The following is a 14,456-nucleotide window of genomic DNA, read 5'->3' as shown; positions in this document are numbered from 1 at the left end:
GTAAAACTATCTTAAAATGAACATTGCTCAGCGAGTGAAACATGTAATGCCTTTCAGCACTAAATACTTATGTTTTAGGTCTTACTACATACATCGAGGAAGCAACATCAACAGTAAGTTTGAAGCTTAAGCTTGCTTCCTGGATGTTAGTTTCATACTCCCTTGTGGTTTCTTTTTAAGTCGGAGAAGGTATGCACACATACCCAATACAGTCTTCTATGTAACTCAAGTTCTGAAGAGAAGCTAAAGCAGTGACCAAAGGTAAATATTGACTCAGACCATGCTGATGTCAGAAAGCTTAATTTGGTAAAGCTTGCAAAAGTTGGGTACATTTGTTTGGGAACTGTGGAAAAAGGTAGGGCTAGGACCTTTCTCAAGATTTGCCCGGCGCTAACCGCCTTTGTACCATTCAAATTTACCAAGCAATGAGGCAGGCGCCGGAGACCAGAAGGCAGGAAACAGAAGTTTTATTCCGACGGAGCAGAACACATCAGATCAGACAACAAGGTATCATCTCGAGGTGCCCCAACAAGTGAGCTGAGACTCTGGCTTTTATATCTTACAAAACACTTGAGAGTACAATCAGGACAGTATGACGCAAAGGAAAAGACATCCCTATAATCCTCGTGTCAATCCTACCCCACATGCGTTCACAATAGGGACCCTTGACCTGCTGATAAGAGGGGAGGGGTCATCACGCAGTTGAGTGTTCTGCCGAGTCTTAGGATGTGTGCGCCTGATCATATCACAGGGGGTGGGGAGGCCTTGGATCAATAGAGGGTCCTTTGAAGGAGAGCGACCTCATACAATAAGGGGCAGTAAATGATATCTCCCGGCTTAGGCGATGGCCTCGGACCTGTGTGGACAGCTGGACACGGGGTGAGGGGTCATCAAAGGAGTGGTATTCATGCCTCGTGGACAATCCAGTGCGGAGGGAAGGTTGATCAACAGAGGGGCATTCATCGGAGGAGAGGAGGTGTTGGTCAGGCGCTGGCGTGACTCCCAAGGACAGGGTCATGCAGAAGGGTTATGTTCATGAGGGGAGGGAGGGGGAGCCAGGGTGCGCGGAGGATGCTTGCTGGGTCAGAGGGGCGCGCTGGCGATCGATCGTGGACAGGGAGACCATGATGCCTAAAAATGGTGATCGTGCACGTTGTACGTGGGTGACAAGCTGGCGCAGATAATGTTTAGCTCACAAACTAGAATTCCACAGTCCTCCCTTTTAACATATCTCGCCAACTTGTCAGTTTGGATTTATCCCCATAAGGCCACGTATTTCTACTTCATAGAGGGGACTCATGTGCTCATTTCGGAAGTCCAAAGTCTTTGGGCACATACAGTTGGAAACAAGGCCGCACAAAGATGGTAGACATTGGATACCTAAGCAACACCCACATAAGATCACAACAGGTATCAGCATGAAGGAAAACAACCTCCAACCCCAGTTCCTCAAAGTGTCCCAAAACCAGCTCCCAAGCGACCATCCTTCCTGCTCCTGATGAACCTCCGAGGAGAGTCTGTGGAGGTGTTCAATGGCTTTGTAGACTGAAGGCGAGTTGTCTGGCACGTAGGTGCAGCAGCTAGATCCGATGATGCGGCATGCTCCTCCTCGGTCGGCTAGGACCACATCCAGGACAAGGCGATTTTGAAGGGTCACAAGGCGGACCGCCTGAAGCTCCGCAGTGTTGTTGGCGAGGATGCCAGCCGTGATGTTGATCGTTGTTTCTACCGCCTGGGTCAGGTGTCGGATAGCGCGGCTGTTTACCATTGGGCCCCACAGAGGAACAAGTCCCTTTGCTGCATCTAGGAACTGTGCTCCGGTGGAGTCGGCTTGTCCAATGTCATCTGCACGCCTCTGTCGGTGATGGTTGGCAGGGGCCACATATGTGGGTGGAAGAACGAAGGCAATGTAACATGCGCCCTTCCAACCTCTCAGGAGCCAGGTGTAAGCTTTGGTGCCACACACAAAGTACATATTCGGAGAAGCAACAAAGGAAGGTGGGTCAACTGAGTCCAATGTTCTGGTGATTCGGCAGGCACTGTGACCCACCAGCTGCGTTCCATGGCCTTCGAGACACACAAGACCTGTGACATTGATAACAGACAGAGCCACAGTCAGAGTAGCGGTAGTTTGTTTTTGCAGATGAGAGAAGGTGGTCCTGGCTGGATTGTGGAGCACCTGTACTTCGACTCGTTCTTTGGCAGGAATGTCTTTAAGGAAGGTGGCGCCCGTGAGCGCAGGACACAGAGCAACAGAGGTCTTTTCGGTTTTGCTCAGCCAGAACCCAGAGTAGAAGTGCGACACTGTCCGGCTGGAGGTGGCGTTGTCCTTGTGGCTCTCTTGCATGAGGATCAGCCAGGCGAGGCAAGAGCCGTGAACTGAGAAAGGAGAAGGGATGAAGGGGATGGAGTGTCCTATAGCATGTGGGAGCAACCCGCAGATCCAGCAGTTTGTAGCATTTGCAGCAAGGTTGTGTTGGTGCAACAGTTGCACGAAGGAATTGTTCCAAAATTCCCTGCGCCTTTCTCGGAGCTGAGGCGACAGAGAGATTAGATAATGCTCTTTCAGGGGTGTCGGTGGTGCAGTAGGTAGCAATGCCTCATGAGCCGGTGTGCTTTCTTCCAGAATCCAGAAGGAGGTCATGAGGAGGAGGCAGAAGAGGAAGACAATGAAGAGTGCGATTGTCTTTGATTTGTGCAAGTTGTCAGTCTTTGGATTTCTATACTGGGTATTTCCTGTTGCTTCCATCATCTTCTTATCTGGCGCTTCCATCATCTTCTTATCTGGCGCTTCCATCACCTTCAAGGGGCTCGGTAGCGGGCAGAACCACAGACTTCGTTTAGCTTCTCTCCCGGTAACCCTTGATTGTGTTTAGGTTACCGTTCTGAGATTTTAACTTAGTCTGTGGCCTACTTAGCCGAAACTCCCTCCTTTCGACGCAGGAAATACCCTTCTCTGGATGGCACAGTGGGATCAGAGAATTTTGCAAGTTCGAGTGCCTCAGTATCGGGATAACAGTCCAATATCGGTCGGTCTTTGCTCAGGAGCTCTTCTTGGGCGCTGACGTTTTCTGTCGTGGTTAGGTTTGCAGAGACCTTCCGGCAATGATGCGCGTGCAGCCAGTGCTTCTTCCCCTCCACTCGGAGCGCCGTTCGGGTGGTGTTCAGTACCTGCCAGGGGCCCGTCCACCGAGGTTCCAGACTCTTGGTTCGCTGGAAATTTCGTATCAGCACGAAATCTCCCGGTTGGATGTCATGGCCGGGGCCCCTGGAAGCATCGGGGATGGCTTGCTGCACCTGTTGATGAATGACAGACAACGTTTTGGTTAACTTGCACAAATAATCAGATAGTAGGACGTCTGGGACGTCATGAATGGAGGTGGGCTTGGGAGCAGTCCAGAGATTCATCGGTCGCCCAAACACGACCTCGTAGGGGGTCAAATGGTGCTTGGTGGGAGTGGAGCGCATCGATAACAAAGCCAGTGGGAGGGCATCCGGCCAGTTAAGTCCAGTGGTGGCCACTATTTTTGCCAGTTTCAGCTTCAGTGTGGCATTATGGCGTTCCACTAGACCGGCGGATTGGGGGTGGAAGACCGCATGAAACCGTTGCTTCACCCCCAACCCCTTTAGGATTAGTTGGATAACCTCAGCTATGAAGTGGGGGCCATTGTCGCTCCATAAAATTCGACAAATGCCATAGCGAGGGAAGAACTCCTTCAGTAGTACTTTGGCAGTAGTCATGGCAGTGTTGTCACGGGTTGGATAGGCCTCCACCCATTTGCTGAAGGCACATACGATGACTAGTACATACTTCAGGTTTTGACATCTCTCTAGTTGAATGTAGTCCATCTGAAGAACCTCAAAGGGGTGATTGGGGGTCCCAAACCCTCCCCGGGGTACTACAGTTCCTTTCCCGGGGTTGTGTTGCAGACAGATAAGGCACTGCTGAACTAGGCGTCTGGCTGAGTCGGGGATTTTGTCATTGTGCCAGACTTTGGAAATGAGTTCGATCATGGGTGCAGATCCTATGTGTGCGGGGGAATGTGCCATTGTCAGTATGGGGATCAGATATGAGTCGGGCAGCAACCACTTGTTTGCATCCTTCGTTCGCCAGCAACCCTCTTCGTCCTTCAAACCCACCCTTGCCCACTTAGTCAGTTCGTGAGGGGTGCTGGCCGACTGTATGTCTCTGATCATTTCCCTTGTGTCATTCCATTTTTCTGCTTGTGACCTGGTCACATATATGCGTGTCACCGTCCTATTCTCAGCTGTGGTTCGTGCAGTGATGTCGGCTAATGCATTCCCTTGTCCAACTAAGTCTGTCACCCTTTTGTGTGCCTGACATTTGATCACCGCTAATCGTTTGGGGAGGAGAACTGCCTCAATCAGAGCGGACACTAAATCTCCGTGGAGGATTGGGGTGCCGTGGGACGTCAGGAATCCCCTCTCCCTCCACAGGAGCCCAAAATGGTGGACCACTCCGAAGGCATACTGGCTGTCCGTATATACGTTCGTGGTGGTCCCTGCGGCTATGATGCATGCTCGGGTGAGGGCTATCAGCTCTGCTGCCTGGGCAGATCGTTGTGTGATGCAGGCTGTCTCAACTACTGTTCGGGCTGTCGTTACTGCATAGGCAGCTGAAGTGGTGCCATCTGGGAGTTTGATGCATGAGCCGTCTACCCATAGCTCTCCATCGGGGTCAGGAAAAGCAGTGTCTCGGAGGTCAACCCTACTCCTAGTCTGTTCGTCTGTGAGGGTCACACAGTCGTGTATGGGAGGAACGTCGGGGTCGTTTTCAGGCAGGGGTAACAATGTGGCAGGATTCAAAGTCGTGCATCTTTTTAGTGTGATGTGGGGTGCAAGCAGAGTCAACTCGTACCCTGTCAGTCGTGCGCTAGTCAGGTGTTGGGTCTTTGTCTGGTTCAAAAGGGTGTCAACTGCATGGGGCACTAATACAGTGAGGGAGTTGGAAAGTACGATTCCCTCGCTCTGACGGATAGAGACAGCAGCGGCAGCTACTGCTCGAAGGCAGGCAGGTAAAGCTCTGGCTACAGGATCAAGAGTGGCGGAGAAGTAGGCACAAGGGCGCTGCTTAGGACCAATCAATTGAGTCAGGACAGACAATGCGCATCCCTCCCTTTCGTGGGTGAAGAGGGAGAAGGGTTTGGAGTAATCCGGCGTTCCGAGGACGGGTGCTGAGCAGAGTGCATCCCGTAATTCCTTAAAGGAGGCTTGACACTCAGTGGTCCAAGGAAGCGGGGAGGGGACATCTTTGGTCAGCAGGGCAAGTAATGGTTTCACAATGAGGCTGTAATTAGGCAACCACTGTCTGCAAAAAGAGGTTAGGCCAACCAAAGAGCGGACCTGTTTTTGTGTTTTTGGGATGGGGGTGTCTAGGATGGTTTGGATTCGGTCAGGGGTAAGTTTCCTCCCTTCTTTGGACAGAAGATGGCCTAGGTAAGTCACTTGTGGCTGGCAGAACTGTAACTTCTTTTTGGAGACTTTATGGCCATTTTCTGCAAGAAAGTGTAGGAGTTGGACGGTGGCTGTCGTTGCAAGCGGGGTGGTGTCGGCCGCCAAAAGGATATCATCGACATATTGGATCAACACCACTCCCTCTGGTAGCTGGAAGGCATCCAGCTGTCTTTTGAGGGCCTGGCTGTAAATGCTGGGACTTTCAGTGTACCCCTGGGGAGCTCTACAAAATCGGTACGAGCGGGATTTTAAAGTGAAGCCGAAGAGATAACGGCTGTCTGGATGGATGGGGATAGAGAAAAACGCGTTCTTAAGGTCGATAACAGTGAAGGTGGTGGCGGTGGACGGGATGAGGGTCAAAATGGTGGTGATATCAGAGACTACGGGATATTGGGGTACAACCACTTTGTTAATCTCTCGTAAGTCGATGATGAAGCGGTACGCTTTCTCATCTCCTTCACCTTGCTTCTTAACAATAGGTAGGATTGGGCTGTTGCAGACGTTGCTAACCACCTCTTCAACCACTCCTGCATCTACCAGAGACTGAATGATCGCTACCAGTGCCTTCTCACCCTCGGGGGATATCCGATATTGCGGGAGTTTCGGGAGCATAGCGTCCTGTCGTACAGTTATGTGGATAGGATCAATCATCATTCGCCCCACATCAGAGTCGTTTTTGGCCCACAGGTACGGGGGCAGGGTGTCAAGCAAGGACATGTCAGCGTCAGTTATGGGGCACATGTGTCGTGGGGGACGGGATCTGGGCATGTCTGGGTTGTCGCATAGGATGACTCGTATTCCATCTGGGGAACACCTAATGGTAGCTCGAAAATGTTTCAGTAAGTCAATGCCCATAATGGCGTCAGGGGAGTTGGAGGAAAGCAGGAATGTCGCGTCAGTGGTGTTGTTTTCTAGATCAAAGGAAATAGGTACGGACAGGGGGTTAGTGGAGGGCGTTCCATCGAAACCTATCGACGTTATGTGTGAGCCAGACAAGGGTGCCCTTGGAATCAGTCGTTTTGATAACACACTACGTGTCGCCCCAGTGTCTACCAAGAATGGAGACTCTGTACCCAGGACCTTAGCAGTGACATAAGGACCTTGCTGGTCAACACAGAGCTCGACTGGATCCCTCCCTTGCCCCTGGCAGTCCTATGCAAAGTCGGGGGCATGTTCACCTTCGGACAGCTGATATTGGTTCTGCCGGGGACGGTCAAATGTGTTCAGTTTCCCTGATCTGTCATTGTTGGTGCCGTTGGCGTGCCCTCGTCCTTGTACCCCATTTCTTGGACCACTCGCCATATCCCTGGAGTCCCTATTTCTATTCATCTCTAGCATAACCGGACACTGGTATTTCCAATGGCCGAACCCTTTGCAGAAGGCACATTGGTCGTTGCTAATGTCTCTACGTCCAGGGTGGGGTGTGGGAGTGTGATCTTTAGGAGGTAGATCTCTAGGGGCGGCTGGTTGGTAGTTCCCTCTTTGATGTTCCCGTCCTATCGTTATACCTTGTATCTGGGCTATCATTACCCTTTCCTTCAAATCTTTCTTCTTTTTCTCGGATGCCCTATCATTCTCATTCTTTTGGTGCTCGTAATACTGAGCCATCTGAAGGATAGCTGCAGGTTTGGAGGCCCCCCAACTACTCTCACTTGTCTGCAGCTTTTGGGAGACCTCTTGTGTTAGACCCTTTACGTAATTTTGTACAAACAGGTGCTGTCCGGTTGCGGTGGTCATGTCTTGGCCACTGTAGTCGGAGAACACTGTCTCGAATCGGGAGAAGTATTCTGACACATCTTCCTGCGGTTTCTGTCGACAGGCCGTGACTATCGACCAGTCTACCTTTCTTTCTGGGATCAGTGTCTTTAATTTCTGAACTATTTTGTCTGGGAGTTCCAGTATGTCTTTCACTGGTTTCCTTCCAGGTTCTCGTTGTCTATCTAATTTACCGAGTTGGTCCCAGGTATGTCCAAACAGATCCGTGTGGTCAGCCTTCCGGATTTGCTTCCACACGTCAGCTGGCAGGCATAACCCGAAGAACAAGTCAATGTCTGCTAAAGTCATTATCGTCGAACCCAAGGCTGTGCCTAATTCGGTATAAAATGCTGTCGGGTTCTTTCTTAAGTCGGGCAGGGTTTGCTTAAATGTTAGGATATCTTGTCGGTCCCATGGTTGGTAAACCCAATTGTACACAACCCTTCCCTTTGCATTTTCATTATTAATATCATCGCTCGTTCCCTGGCCTCGTGGCGGGATCCAGTAAGGGGCCGCTTCTCTGATAGGCATCATAGTATTGGCTACTTCTACCGAGGTCGTTTCAGGAGCTGTAGCCTTGGCTTCTGGTTTCTGTTCCGTGAGGTGGCGGAAGACCTCAAGCATCTGCATGAAGAGCTCCGTCGCCTCACGTTCAGTCCCATCTCCAACATCAATTTTCCTATACAGTGTTGTTAGTTTAGCGGGACCCTTACTTTGATACCTATCTTCATACGCGTTCAGGGTGTAGTAGCTGAATCGCAAGATGAAATGCCGTCTGTGGCTGTCGGCATGTGAATTATATACGCTCATTGTATAATCTTCGCTCTCCCTTCGTTCTACTAATGTCTTTGCTATTTTGTCGATCCCATCCCGCTCATCTTTGCTCAACCTATTTAGTCTGGCTGGTGATTGTTTGCTAGACTCGGGGTCGTCTGATGAGGTTGTTAATGTGGCTGGTGCAAAGGCCGTGAGGGCTGGTGCACTAGCACTGAGATCGCTTTCGCTCACACTCGGAGCGTGAAAGCTTTGTCGGCAGGGGGCATATGGAGGGGGCATGTAGATGATTGGGGGACCTAGCAGTAACTCATCGTTCGCCCGTTGTTTGGAGGGCAATTCAGGTAGAGCGCAGAGGGGGTCCTAACAGGACATTGGCCTGTCGACCCTGATTCTTGGTTTCGCATAGTATCTTTTCTTTCTTTTATTTCTTCTTCTAGTTGCTTTGCGGCTAGGTGGGCTGCCTTTCGTAATTCTTTCCCTATTTTTGCTTCTTCTCTTTTCTTTCGTTGTTCCGTTTCTTTGCGCCACATGCCGACACTGTCGAGCATAGTGGGCGTGGTCTTATTCTTCTGGAGCGCTATTTCTAATGTTTTTATTTTATTTTCGTCAAAGGAACCTATCAGTGGCCACTGACTTTCAGGGTTCTTTTTCGTATATTTATGCCATAGTTTAGTGTAAGCTATAGCGACTAGTCCATACTTAGTGAACATGTCCTTATTAGGGGTGCCCTCCAGTGGAGCTGGATGGTTCATCTCTAATAAGCGGTCCGGGCTAAACAGGCTACCAACCAGTGGGGAGAAGACAGGCATGACGGATTACAACGGGGACAAAAGTCTGCACTACCTATCTTATCACGGCGGACAAAGACTAGACAGAATATTTCTATTCTACGTTGTTTGGAGGCCGTGAATACCTCAAAAGAACCAATACCGAATAATCGGTCAATCAAACAATCCAGTGGGGAGAATAAGTGGGCACGAAAAGTTATCGTTACCCACTCTTTCTCTACCTGCAAAGAGAGACCTTGTTCTTCCCTGTTTGCAGACAAAGAATCTCCAGACAATAATCCACGAACGACAGTTCGGGAAACAGTGGGGGAGGAAGATAGGCACGACGGATTACAACGGGGACAAAAGTCTGCGTTACCTATCCTTCACTGCTTGCAAAGAGAGAGCCTGTTTGTTTTTCCCCGTTTGCAGACAGTGAATCTCCAGAGGGTTTCAACAAAGCGTAATACTAGTATTATCCAAACAAAACAATATTTTTCCCAATTTGTCGTGTTTACACGACCTTACCCGGACCGCATGGACGGTTTCCTGTCCTCTGGATCCAGCGCCCGATCGTCCTCTCTTCTTCGTGATGCCCGTGGCACTCCTGATGGTTCCCAGTCAGGACCGTAGATCACTCGAGAGAGGTCTGTTCAGAACTAGTGAAGGTCGGATGATCGGCTGTCAGACGAGGGTCTATCGGACACGAGCTCTTCCCGATCGTTGCAGTCGTTCACTCTGTCATCGGGACCTCTCCCACTGGATCCACGTGTCGCTGATGGGCCCCACGCTTTGGGACGCCAATTGTGGAAAAAGGTAGGGCTAGGACCTTTCTCAAGATTTGCCCGGCGCTAACCGCCCTTGTACCATTCAAATTTACCAAGCAATGAGGCAGGCGCCGGAGACCAGAAGGCAGGAAACAGAAGTTTTATTCCGACGGAGCAGAACACATCAGATCAGACAACAAGGTATCATCTCGAGGTGCCCCAACAAGTGAGCTGAGACTCTGGCTTTTATATCTTACAAAACACTTGAGAGTACAATCAGGACAGTATGACGCAAAGGAAAAGACATCCCTATAATCCTCGTGTCAATCCTACCCCACATGCGTTCACAATAGGGACCCTTGACCTGCTGATAAGAGGGGAGGGGTCATCACGCAGTTGAGTGTTCTGCCGAGTCTTAGGATGTGTGCGCCTGATCATATCACAGGGGGTGGGGAGGCCTTGGATCAATAGAGGGTCCTTTGAAGGAGAGCGACCTCATACAATAAGGGGCAGTAAATGATATCTCCCGGCTTAGGCGATGGCCTCGGACCTGTGTGGACAGCTGGACACGGGGTGAGGGGTCATCAAAGGAGTGGTATTCATGCCTCGTGGACAATCCAGTGCGGAGGGAAGGTTGATCAACAGAGGGGCATTCATCGGAGGAGAGGAGGTGTTGGTCAGGCGCTAGCGTGACTCCCAAGGACAGGGTCATGCAGAAGGGTTATGTTCATGAGGGGAGGGAGGGGGAGCCAGGGTGCGCGGAGGATGCTTGCTGGGTCAGAGGGGCGCGCTGGCGATCGATCGTGGACAGGGAGACCATGATGCCTAAAAATGGTGATCGTGCACGTTGTACGTGGGTGACAAGCTGGCGCAGATAATGTTTAGCTCACAAACTAGAATTCCACAGAACAGTAAGAAGCGCACATTACAATCGTTGTTGCAGTTATGTATTAGGCATAACACGTTGCGTCCCTTACTAACCGCTACGAAGAAGAGGGGTGAAAATGACATTCTATACCCCTAAGTATTTATAGTATTTTAACTTTTTTTTTTTAATTGGTCATAAATATGTTTCCTTTAAACAATTCTTCGAGCCAAAAAGATGATACACAGCATCTGACTCTACCTGAAAAATGTATCAAGCCCTCAACTGTGTGGCATAAGACCACGTTACAGGAATGCATGTTTAAGGATTCTAATAGGTTTCTGAGTCATCCACAACAGGCCAAAGACAAAGTAGCAAACCTTTGGGGATGTTGATTCAGTGGATAATGTAACCCCTCTGCAGACTGTAGGCCTCTGGCCTATACCCAACAAGGGTAGAACCCTAGAAAAGAATCTGCAAAAGGAACAGCATATCCATCATAACTTATATTAAGAAGTATGTAACATTGTTTTTAAAAAATACTATCACCATCGAAAAACTATTCAGAATGACTCCACTAAATTGAATAGAATGGCTTCGGATAACCTAGTCTTCTTTCAAAAAAGACTCTAGTCCTTCATCCTGAATCACTGCAAAGGTACGAAGAGAAAACAAAATGGCCATCTTGCAGATCTCCTAGGAAAGGAGAGCTCAAAAGAGTGCAGCTGTGGCATCAATGCCCCACAAAGAAAGTGGCACTAGTCTTTCAGTATCCGTAGATATTTGCAGAATACAACCTTCTACCAAGAACGGTTTCTTGGTGCTGAAAATAATTTTTACTGGTGAACTATGAGTTCAAAAGAAAGGATTTTCTAAATTGAGAGAGAGAGATGCAAAGGCTTTGGAGGATAAATAAAAAGCCAACATCTCTCTGAAGCAATTGACAATGCTCTCAAACGAGTGGTGCAAAATTTAGGGAAATCTAACAAAAATTGCTGTGACAATCTTAGTGCTCTCTAGGGTCCATGCCAAAAGTATCTGTTGGTCATAACGGCAGGAGAATGACAAAATATGTCTCTATGCATTATGCATTCATGGTTTTGAAAGCTATTATGCAATGAACTGGCAGCCAATGAAGATATTTTCTAGCACTGGAGACAGTCAGAAGTCTTGAGGCTGCAAAGGAGGTAAGATGCTACTTTCTGTATTAGGTTTAGTCATAAAATATGTTTTTAAGCACTGTCAGAACACCCACATTGCCATAATTCAGTCGAGACTGAATATTAGATTTGTCTGCTATTTGATTAATCAAACTGTAATCAAGTTTCGGAACTACTTAATTAATCAAGGACACTAACCCCTGCTTTTGGGCACTCTGCAAAGCCCATGCTGGACTTTGGTTTGACTTTGCCTTTTGATATTTACATTGCGATTTGTTCTAAACATGATTTCTATTTAAGAATGAGATAGAATACATATCCTCTGGTCTGAGAAAGACCGTTCTTGGTTCCTTGTTTCTAAGTAACTTTAATTTCATAACTAGCTTGGTCTTTCCAAGTAAAAGAATTAAGTTTGTCGTTTTGAATCTTCGACCTTTTGAGGACAATATATTTTGCCATCCCTTTATTAACTTGAGTTCCAGGGCGAGAACCACTTGGGTCAAGGCTTCGATGGCAAGGAATCTGCTGATTTTCCAGATTCTGCGCAGATGGAAAAAGCATGCTGCGACCGACGAGCTAACCCGGACCTTCATGGTAAGAGCGTTGCTGATCATAATTCTCAGACTTTTTACTGACGAGGCCGGAGCTGGGGAGCTCCCCAAAGATAAGGGTCAGAAACTGGAATTCCACGGGTAAGCTGCACTACCAGTAAGAGTCATCTCTGTTTTATCTGGATTTAGTTTAAGTTGGTTAGCATTCATCCAGTCACTAATGAAGTTCATTGTAGATTGAAAGTTGGTGATAGATGAGGTTGATGGATCGATGTTAAAGATCAACTGTAGGTCATCAGCGTAATTAAACACCACAACCTTTCTCTTACGCAAGGCTAGGCTCAGGGGGAGGATGTACAGACTGAAAAGAAGGGGTGACAGACAGGATCCCTGAGGCACCCCGCAGGTCAGTTTTATTTGTTCTGCCCTGAAGTTGGCGAGGCGGACGGATTGGGAGCGATTACGAGGAAAGAGGTGATCCGTTTCAGTGGTAAACCCTGTAACCCAGCGCTGCCGACACAGCGGACCAAAAGCTGATGGTCAACCGTGTTGAAAGTAGCAGACAGGTCAAGGAGCACCAGGGCCTGGGCGGTACCCTGGTCCGCTCCCTTTCTTAACTCCAAAACTGCCAGGACAACATTTTCCGTGGAATGTTCTGGTCTAAAGCCAACTTGATGAGGGTCCAAATAGAGGGTCCGTTCTACAAAGGAGCTGAGGTTGTTGGCGACATCGGCTTCCATGACCTTGCTCAAGTAGGGTAGCAAAGAAATGGGGCGGTAGTTGCCAGTTACCTGCGGATCTAAGCTAGGTTTTTTAAGGATAGGACCAACCTCAGCCCTCTTGAATAGTTCTGGAACAATCCCTTGGGCGAGAGAGTTGTTAATGAGCGATAGGGGAGGATCAGGGCAGCGTAGGAACACTTCCTGGAGAATGTGAGAAGGACAGCTGTCCAGAGGGGAGCCAGAGCCAATTTTCTTGAGGAGGCCAAAGAAGGTTTCTTTGGTGACAGGAGGAAAGTGCTCCAAGGAGGCGGTGTTTGAGTCACAGCATAAATAAGGCAGAGGGTCTATAGGTTTAGAAATGCTTGCCTTAATGGTAACTATTTTTTCAATAAATAAATTACTGAGTGAGTCGCACAGAGATTGAGAGGGAGTGGGTTTCGCAATAGCTCTATCTAGTTTAGTGAGGTTATCCACTATCAAGAAGATTTCCTTGGCTTTATTGACTGAATGTAATATTTTGGATGAAAAGTATTTAGCCTTGGACTGAAGGATCGATGTTTTATAGTCTTTAAATAGAGACATAAAGATGGCCTTAAGATTAGGGCAGTAATTGCATCGCCATTTACGTTCTGCTTGCCTAAGAATTAATTTCTTTGCCTTCAACTCTGTTGAGAACCAGCATTGTGCATCATGGGGTCTCTTTATTTTAACTTTCCTCAGGGGTGCCAAGTTATCTCTAGCCCCATCCAGCCAAGTATTGATTTTTTCCGCTTGAGTGTGAGGAGACTCCTCCCAGGCAATAGGGGCCAAGGCAGTTAACAAAGAGCAGAGGTCTTCCTTGTCCACCTTGCTCCAGTTTTTGGATAAGAAGTTGCCTGGTGGGGAAATGGTGTCAGAGCGGACAGATGGGATGGCAAAGGTAACCAGATGGTGGTCCGACCATGTACAAGGAGCCACTTGCAAGTGAGAAATATCCAGTTGGCGGTCCAAACCTGGTCAAGGGTATGCCCTTTGACATGGGTGGCGACTTTTATATGTTGAGTACAATTCAATCCCATTAGAAGTTCTGAAAATTCAAGAGAACACGGGCTTTCATGTACATCGTTGGGCCAGTAGTTAATATCTCCAACAATAAAGACTCAAGAGTTATTGACCACAAGTTCGGCTATCCTGTCGGCCACCAGCTGGGGAAATGTGGGCATGTGGGAAGGGGGTCTATAGAGTAGCACACAAATAAATGAGAGGTCCTGATATTCAAATTTTAGTGAAAGGCTATCGACTAGGGGGATGCCTAAGGAGACCAAGGAGGTAAATTTGTGTTTCTGGTTGATTATGGCTGCCACCCCTCCTCCTCCTGCCTTCCCTGTAGGTCGGTCAGCCTGAAGGATGAGGTAGTTGTCGGGAAGTGCCGCAAGAATGTCAGGGCCAGAGTCCTTTGTCAGCCATGTTTCAGAGAGAAGGAGGATGTCTGGCTTAACAGTGTCCTGCAGGTGAAATATCTCATACTGGTGTTTTACCATAGAGCGCATGTTTAGGTAACATACCAGTAGTCCTTTTTCCACCTGGTATATAGGGCAAGGTGGAGGTATTAAGCATTTGTTGTTTAAGGGAGGCTTA

At 48.5% G+C, this 14,456-nt stretch overlaps 1 protein-coding gene across 1 annotated transcript in view; it reads right to left on the bottom strand.

Moving 5' to 3' along the window:
• LOC147669085 (spindle and centriole-associated protein 1-like) overlaps positions 1-14,456 on the bottom strand; it is a gene marked incomplete at its 5' end in the record, with an annotated part of 265,959 nt that overhangs the window by 97,766 nt on the left and 153,737 nt on the right. The gene's annotated exons all lie outside the window — the stretch shown is intronic.

This window comes from Lissotriton vulgaris, unplaced genomic scaffold (assembly GCF_964263255.1).
Source record: "Lissotriton vulgaris unplaced genomic scaffold, aLisVul1.2 SCAFFOLD_2561, whole genome shotgun sequence".
Lineage (NCBI taxonomy): Eukaryota > Metazoa > Chordata > Amphibia > Caudata > Salamandridae > Lissotriton > Lissotriton vulgaris.
The sequence above is the reverse complement of the archived record's forward strand: the minus strand, read 5'-3'. Positions and strand labels throughout refer to the sequence as shown.